Genomic DNA, 5,960 nt, shown 5'->3' with positions numbered 1-5,960 from the left:
GTTTGATGAGAAAATACTTTATATTTCCTCCCCCTTGAAATCTGAGTGGACATTTTCCAGGTTGACTGGAAAGAAACAGGTTGTAAGTTGTCACTCAGCACTGGAGAGGAGATCTCCCTTTTCCAGATGCGCTGAGACAGAGGCAACATGCAGCGCTCACCAATACTGGTTCACACAGTATGGAATGTTTCTATCTCTACCTGCACACTGAGGATAACCAGGCAGGCTGGCATGGTTCTGACCCATCTTTTAATCACTTAACTTGCAATTATTTTTCCCTCCGAGGGGCCCTTTAGAAAAATGAATTTTCATTTCATTGTACACTGCTTTCTCTTGATAAAGAAACTAAAGTCTCCCTGACTTTGTCTGCCATCCTCAATAATGAGACAACCCCTCCGTTTTTGAGGGCCTGTGCATTAATTTAAACCAGACACAGACACAGGCTGTGGTTTGCTAAGCTGTGATTTCTGCAGAGCAAATGATTTTTGCTATCCAAAGCAAGGATATAGCAGGGAAAGCATGACGTCCTTCCTTTGTAGCACTCAGTAAGCACAGGCCACTGGCAGACGGGATACAGCTTCATAATGTCCCTTTGACACTAATTTGCCCAGGGGATAATAGTGGGGGAAGGGGAAGTTTTGGGTTTGTTTTTGGGTTGTGTTTTTTACCTTTTTTTAAACACAGTGCTCAAACTGATCCTCATGCCAGAGCTTTGAAAGAGTAATTTTGCACTTGATGCATAAACCATAACATCCAAAATAACGTAGACAAATCTTTCCACTAAATAAGCGACTTCTTCTGAATGGGTTGTAAAACTTGGTTTCCTTCACTCTGGATTCAGTTCCCCTCACCTCCTCAGCTGCCCACGACAGCAGCTGCACAGGGAAGAGCGCTCAGCAGAGCTTTGCAAACTGTTTTCCCACTTTCCGGTCTTCTTACAAAGGCAAAGCTGACACCAGGCTCATGGATGTGCTGGCTGAGATCAACGACACTCTCAAAAAACCTGACCTTGAGTGTGGATTTACCACAAAGCCCAGAATTTTGAGCAAATTCCCACGATTGGAGTCAAATGTAGGAAGTGAGAACTCACCAACGAGCGATGCAAAATAACACGTTCCGCTGGGCTGAGGCTCACCCAGAATAGAAGAAGCCAACTCAAGGTCTACTGGCTACTTAAATCCCATTTGTCACTGGTTTTAGCAAGGCCTGGGTAGGAGTTTGTGAGTACAGTGCGCTGCTCTGGAAAGCCCCATGAAGATACAAAGCAGTGACGGACCTTCCCACACCAACATACCAACGTTGGTCACGTTGTTCCAGTTACAAACTTCACATCAGAAGAAACCCTGTTGATTTGAACAGCCGGCTCCTCAGCAGATGTAACGTCAACTCTACTGGTTTTGGCAGGTTGAACATCTGCTTTTGCTGATGTACAAGCAAGAAAACACTTGTTCCACAGATCTCACAACACTGCTGTCTGTTGGACGGGAAGGTTTCTCTGCAGTGCAGAACACATGTCATCTCTCCTGTGGCTAAACAATATTCCTATTTATTCACCTGATTTCCACTTTGGCTGGATAAAGCTGATTTTTTTTTTAACGCTCCTTTTTCACTCATGTGCTCAGTAACGTTCGTGTCTTTTTCACCGAAGGATAATTGAATCTCCAAAGCACAATACCACTATCAACATTAAATCTTCCCTGACATATATACACTTTATTGAATTTTATTAAAACACATTGGTGCTTCACTGAAATCATGAAAAAATGCCTGCCTGGAAAACTAAATCTTTTCCAAGAAACAAAAAATCCGTTTTGAGGAGCCCAGAGCAAATGATGACAAAGTCTTGTTTTACTGGCTGTAGATGGAAGGATATTTTCACGAAATCTGGGAAGATGCACAGGAAATGGAAGTTTAATTTTCCCCATGGTGACCATGGGCTCACATGGACAAATAAGAGGAAGAAGAAGAAGCAGATCGTGTCCAAAATAAGAGTAGAAATACATTTTAGGCCACCAAATCCATGTCAATACTGTGCTCCCTAGCTCCAGGTGGATGTTCCTTAGGACCAAGGTATAAATAAGGCAGAAGAGTGTTTTTTTTCCCTCATCCCTGAAATACATTGTCAACAACCACAAAAAAAAGAGCCTCGACCAAGCTTTTAGAATTTGGGTTTGAGACTCAGCTCTTATCCATTCCTGCACAGCACCTAATAGTCTAAAGTAACAAAACCCCCCTATTTTATAGAGGAAGAAAACATGTCCATTGTTGTTTGAATTTCTCGTAGACGATCTGAGTAAAACCTGCTCCATCTGATATTACACAATGGAGCATACGCTGAGATTTGTATTCTTCTTTCTGCGAGACAGTCTCAAAGATACAGTGAATTCTGTGAAAACCGCATCACTTTTTTTGCTATAGAAAGTCATAAATGGCAACTTGTACCAAAATGCCTTACTTGAGAACGTGCCCATTTTACAGAAATGAATCATCAAGGAGAAGAGAAGAATTAAAGTGATCTGAATTAGTGACAGAGTTCTGGCGACTGCTGCAACCCAGAAGGTGAATTGCTCTTTTAAAGGACACGATGTGTGTCACTGACAGTGACACACAGTGCAGTTGTCACCTCCGATGAGGACGCTGTGACATATTTGAGCGCAAAGATACTTTAGCAATGCAAAAAACACTTAATTGTGAAATATTAAGCTGCCTTTGCCTCGAGCGTTGCAATCAAAGCAAAAGAAAATATTACTTTTGTTTCACTAATCTCCTGTAGCCTTAGTAAAATATATAATACATTCCATTAAGCTCAAGTTAGTTAATTAGTAGGTAGGAAATCCAATATATTCTCAGGGTTTTTTTCCAGTTGTCATTTTGCAAGATAATTTTGCTTTGACGTCACTGAGAGACAAAAAAACACTCTGTGGACAAAAGAAACCACAAATAGAGGAAAATACATCAATACTGTTTTTCTTGTAGCCTGCCACTCATTGGGTGGAATTTTCTGCTGTATCGTGAGCCTGCCCCTGGCGATGCTCCATTCGCAACCCTAATGTGACAATAATAGACGACAGTTTGTGGAGCCATTCCTGGAAAAGTTTTGCAGATCTTGCAAGTCCTTTAAGTGCTATCTGCAGGGAGGCTAAATAAGTCCAGCTCAAGGAAGAGCCCCCATTAGGATAACACATGTATATACATGTATATTTTCATGTTGAAATTGAAGACCATTTAAAATTATTTTCTCTTAAATTCTGTTGTTTTCCCACCCAGGTGTAAATCTGCTCCATGAGCTTCATCAGTTACCAAGAAAATTAGCGTTACTAAGCTGCTATACTTGGAACAGAGAGATAATTATGCTCATTAATATTAATCTGATCATCCGCTGATTCTCTTGTCCTGCTTCAGCAGTAACCAAATGAAAATTAAAAGAAAGTTCATTGCCAATTACAGACTGACTCCAGCAAGGTTTCTAGTCTGATTAATTGATATCTAGTTTATGTACATACAAAAACATAAAAGCACCTATCAAATCCAAATACATGGGCTTTGGTTCTGTACATGGTACATGTCCGTGTACAGAAGTGCTGACTGCAAAAGTTGCTACAAAAAGCCCAAATTCTGCTGGATTCTGCAGGGCTGAAGTGGAAGTTCAATAGAAATGCTTAACAAAACATTGCTCTTTTCTTTCTTCTCCTCTGGAATTTTGTTTTGGAAGAGAACCTGAGGGAAAAAATCCTGACAATGTCAAAATATTCTGTTTTGACTATTTCGGAACAAAATGTTTAGAGTTTCCTTTTCGAAATGGCTATTGTTTTGAATTTTTCAGTTTTGTTGTATTTTCTCTATTTTTTTTATATATTAAGTATATTACATTATAGAAAGAAAACTTAGAAAGCTATAATGAAAGTAATCAGTTTTATCTATAGAAAATATTTTTCTGGATTGTTCCTGTGGAAAATTTGACTTCAGAGCTTTGCATAGTCTCTGGTTTGCAAAAAAAGGACTAAATGCTCCATTGGCCTTGGAGGATGCAGGAGAGAGAAACTGGCCACAATATTTTTCTTAATCCAGTCGGAGGACCCTGTTCTTTTGACCCAGGAGAAGGTATTTCCCTCTGAAGGCTCCATCCATGCTCTGTGCATCCAACCCAAGAGGCCATCACAAGTAAAGCAACTTTTCAAGGAGACTAAGCTTTATCTCTTTACTCTTGGCTTCTTGTCGCTCATTATTTGAAAGGATTTTGGACATGCTGATTGCAAAGAGGTTGCCCAGAGTGGCTGTGGGATTTCCACCCTTGGAGATGATACTCAAAACCCAAGAAACAGAAAAAACTGATGTTGAGCCACATGCTGCAAACATGAGTGAGTTGCACATCTGTGCACAAACAAGAACGTTATGTTGTTACATGTACCCACCGCAAGAAAGGGTTGAAGAAAAAAGGTGCAATGCCACTTCTCTGTAAAACAGGTTCAAATGCAGACGTGTCTTCTAGGTAGCAAATGCACAGCACCAGTTGAACTCTTTCCTTGCATATTCCTTTCAGCACAGGGCTGCCTGTCGCTGCCTCCGCGAGCTGATAAACAGAATGCCAGCAGTCTCTGTGCTGAAAGAAGATGTGTTATTTTAATAAAATTATTTTCCTAATGAAATTTAAGCCTGGAAAAACAAAACAAACAAAGAAACAAAAATACAAGGTTTGTTCACGGATGGGAGAATTTCATTTATCATAATCTGCTTCTCTTACCTCACTCTGTGATGGTGGCTGCTGGGTGGAAGGAAGGAGACTTAGCTGAAATGTTACAGCAGAAAGTCATACTGGGGAAGGTCGCTTATTTTATTTTTAAACTCTTACTTGTCCAATCCCTAACATTCTGTGATTCTGTGACAATTAAACAGATTATTTGGTGTGGCCTTGCTCCTGTTCCCATCTTGCGGTTGGAAAGGTCTCAGGCTGGATCCCCCACCTTGCCTAGAGATGCCCCCAGAGACCTGGATCCTGGTGGAAGGTCCATCTCCAGGGGGGCGTTGCAGATTCCGACCCCACCGGTGCGAGGCTGGGACGGGACACGCTGGGGAGCAGCACCCTTGGCAGGGATATGGAAATTTGGAAGCTTATTGCTATAATCTGTGGTTATGATTTTCCAGCCCTGCCAGCAGTGCCGGGAATCAAACCACAGTCTCCCGAGTGCAAAGAGCCTTTATTGTAATCCGATAAAACCTTAACAGCCAGTCATCTTCTTTTTTATGGTAAATTAAAGGCCTCATTTACTTTGCAGTGGCCTCCTTGCCCTTTTGTTGAAGTCTCAGCAAGAGCGAGGCAGGGAGGACAGGGAGGGAAAACAGATCCCATTCAACCTCACAACTTTGAAGAATGCAAACAAAATCCTATTTTCTCAAGATATCTGGTGTCCGACTGGCACTTTGGCACCTCACTGGAGCACCTAGAAGCCATAAATAAAGCCCATCGCGAGGTTGCAGGGTATGAACTCCAGTGCACCTACTCCACAGCGGCATCCAAGTTTCCCTGTTTTGTTTCTTGGAAATGCAATCAGCTCCGAATCTTAGATTTCTCCCATCCTGGCAACAGCAAGCTCCTGCCTCAAACATCTTGACTGGAAACCTTCCAGTGAAACTGTACTTTCAGCTGTCTTGGTTATTTCCATTCGCAAAGCACCGTCCTCTCGGATGGAGACGTATGTACGCTGTGCGTGGTCGTGATAACTCATGGCACTAATTACAGGTATCCGTTTCTTTATGGGATACAGATGGGCTACCCAGGGACGCTGCAGCTCCCCGGGTCCCTCTGCAGAAAGGATCTGTTTCCATAACTCTGGGGTAATTTACGAACTTCCTTCATCTTTTTGGCAGACGGTCGTCCTCGAGCTGATCCGCTGCAACCCACGCTGACAATGTAATGCGCTCATCTCACTCCAGCGAGTGATGCAGAGTCATCAATCAACCCT

Source organism: Columba livia, chromosome 18 (genome assembly GCF_036013475.1).
Source record: "Columba livia isolate bColLiv1 breed racing homer chromosome 18, bColLiv1.pat.W.v2, whole genome shotgun sequence".
Lineage (NCBI taxonomy): Eukaryota > Metazoa > Chordata > Aves > Columbiformes > Columbidae > Columba > Columba livia.
This window is presented reverse-complemented; position numbering follows the sequence as displayed.